Source organism: Triplophysa dalaica, chromosome 13 (assembly GCF_015846415.1).
Source record: "Triplophysa dalaica isolate WHDGS20190420 chromosome 13, ASM1584641v1, whole genome shotgun sequence".
NCBI classification, from domain to species: Eukaryota; Metazoa; Chordata; class Actinopteri; order Cypriniformes; family Nemacheilidae; genus Triplophysa; species Triplophysa dalaica.
In genome coordinates this window covers 5,906,601-5,909,568 of record NC_079554.1, presented here as the reverse complement: position 1 = coordinate 5,909,568, position 2,968 = coordinate 5,906,601, and positions in this window count along the sequence as shown.

The window sequence follows — 2,968 nt, the reverse complement described above, 5'->3', positions numbered from 1 at the left end:
CTCACCTCCCAGCACTCAGAATGAGCATTAGAAAAGTAACTCTGATCTGTTCCTAAACGCATTTTTTCATTATGCACCAGCCAGTTTTACACAAAATGAAGTTTTCAGTGCAAAGCCCATGTTTCTCACTCTCCCAGCACTCAGAATGAGCATTAAAGAAAAGTAACTTGATCGTTCCTAAACGCATTTTTTCATTATGCACAGCCAGTTTTACACAAAATGAAGTTCAGTGCAAAGCCCATGTTTCTCACCTCCAGCACTCAGATAATGTTAGAAAAGTAACTCTGATCTGTTCCTAAACGCATTTTTTCATTATGCACACAGCCAGTTTTACACAAAATGAAGTTTTCAGTGCAAAGCCATGTTTCTCACTCTCCCAGCACTCAGAATGAGCATGTTAGAAAAGTAACTCTGATCTGTTCCTAAACGCATTTTTTCATTATGCACACAGCCAGTTTTACACAAAATGAAGTTTTCAGTGCAAAGCCCATGTTTCTCACTCTCCAGCACTCAGAATGAGCATTAGAAAAGTAACTCTGATCTGTTCCTAAACGCATTTTTCATTATGCACAGCCAGTTTTACACAAAATGAAGTTTTCAGTGCAAAGCCCATGTTTCTCCCTCCCAGCACTCAGAATGAGCATGTTAGAAAAGTAACTCTGATCTGTTCCTAAACGCATTTTTTCATTATGCACCAGCCAGTTTTACACAAAATGAAGTTTTCAGTGCAAAGCCCATGTTTCTCACCTCCCAGCACTCAGAATGAGCATTAGAAAAGTAACTCTGATCTGTTCCTAAACGCATTTTTTCATTATGCACAGCCAGTTTTACACAAAATGAAGTTTTCAGTGCAAAGCCCATGTTTCTCACCCTCCCAGCACTCAGAATGAGCATTAAAGAAGTAACTCTGATCTGTTCCTAAACGCATTTTTTCATTATGCACAGCCAGTTTTACACAAAATGAAGTTTTCAGTGCAAAGCCCATGTTTCTCCTCCCAGCACTCAGAATGAGCATTAAGAAAAGTAACTCTGATCTGTTCCTAAACGCATTTTTTCATTATGCACAGCCAGTTTTACACAAAATGAAGTTTTCAGTGCAAAGCCCATGTTTCTCACTCCAGCACTCAGAATGAGCATTAAGAAAAGTAACTCTGATCTGTTCCTAAACGCATTTTTTCATTATGCACAGCCAGTTTTACACAAAATGAAGTTTTCAGTGCAAAGCCCATGTTTCTCACCTCCCAGCACTCAGAATGAGCATTAGAAAAGTAACTCTGATCTGTTCCTAAACGCATTTTTCATTATGCACACAGCCAGTTTTACACAAAATGAAGTTTTCAGTGCAAAGCCCATGTTTCTCTCTCCCAGCACTCAGAATGAGCATGTTAGAAAAGTAACTCTGATCTGTTCTAAAGCACTTTTTCATTATGCACAGCCAGTTTTACACAAAATGAAGTTTTCAGTAAAGCCCATGTTTCTCACTCTCCCAGCACTCAGAATGAGCATTAAGAAAAGTAACTCTGATCTGTTCCTAAACGCATTTTTTCATTATGCACAGCCAGTTTTACACAAAATGAAGTTTTCAGTGCAAAGCCCATGTTTCTCACTCTCCCAGCACTCAGAATGAGCATTTAAGAAAAGTAACTCTGATCTGTTCCTAAACGCACTTTTTCATTATGCACACAGCCAGTTTTACACAAAATGAAGTTTTCAGTGCAAAGCCCATGTTTCTCACTCCAGCACTCAGAATGAGCATTAAGAAAAGTAACTCTGATCTGTTCCTAAACGCATTTTTCATTATGCAACAGCCAGTTTTACACAAAATGAAGTTTTCAGTGCAAAGCCCATGTTTCTCACCTCCCAGCACTCAGAATGAGCATTAAGAAAAGTAACTCTGATCTGTTCCTAAACGCATTTTTTCATTATGCACAGCCAGTTTTACACAAAATGAAGTTTTCAGTGCAAAGCCCATGTTTCTCACTCCCAGCACTCAGAATGAGCATTAAGAAAAGTAACTCTGATCTGTTCCTAAACGCATTTTTTCATTATGCACAGCCAGTTTTACACAAAATGAAGTTTTCAGTGCAAAGCCCATGTTTCTCACTCAGCACTCAGAATGAGCATTAGAAAAGTAACTCTGATCTGTTCCTAAACGCATTTTTTCATTATGCACAAGCCAGTTTTACACAAAATGAAGTTTTCAGTGCAAAGCCCATGTTTCTCACCTCCCAGCACTCAGAATGAGCATTAAGAAAAGTAACTCTGATCTGTTCCTAAACACATTTTTCATTATGCACACAGCCAGTTTTACACAAAATGAAGTTTTCAGTGCAAAGCCCATGTTTCTCACCTCCAGCACTCAGAATGAGCATTTAAGAAAAGTAACTCTGATCTGTTCCTAAACGCACTTTTTCATTATGCACACAGCCAGTTTTACACAAAATGAAGTTTTCAGTGCAAAGCCCATGTTTCTCACTCCCAGCACTCAGAATGAGCATTAAGAAAAGTAACTCTGATCTGTTCCTAAACACTTTTTCATTATGCACCAGCCAGTTTTACACAAAATGAAGTTTTCAGTGCAAAGCCCATGTTTCTCACTCTCCCAGCACTCAGAATGAGCATTAAAGAAAAGTAACTCTGATCTGTTCCTAAACGCACTTTTTCATTATGCACAAGCCAGTTTTACACAAAATGAAGTTTTCAGTGCAAAGCCCATGTTTCTCACTCCCAGCACTCAGAATGAGCATTAAGAAAAGTAACTCTGATCTGTTCCTAAACGCATTTTTCATTATGCACAGCCAGTTTTACACAAAATGAAGTTTTCAGTGCAAAGCCCATGTTTCTCACTCTCCCAGCACTCAGAATGAGCATTAAGAAAAGTAACTCTGATCTGTTCCTAAACGCACTTTTTCATTATGCACAGCCAGTTTTACACAAAATGAAGTTTTCAGTGCAAAGCCCATGTTTC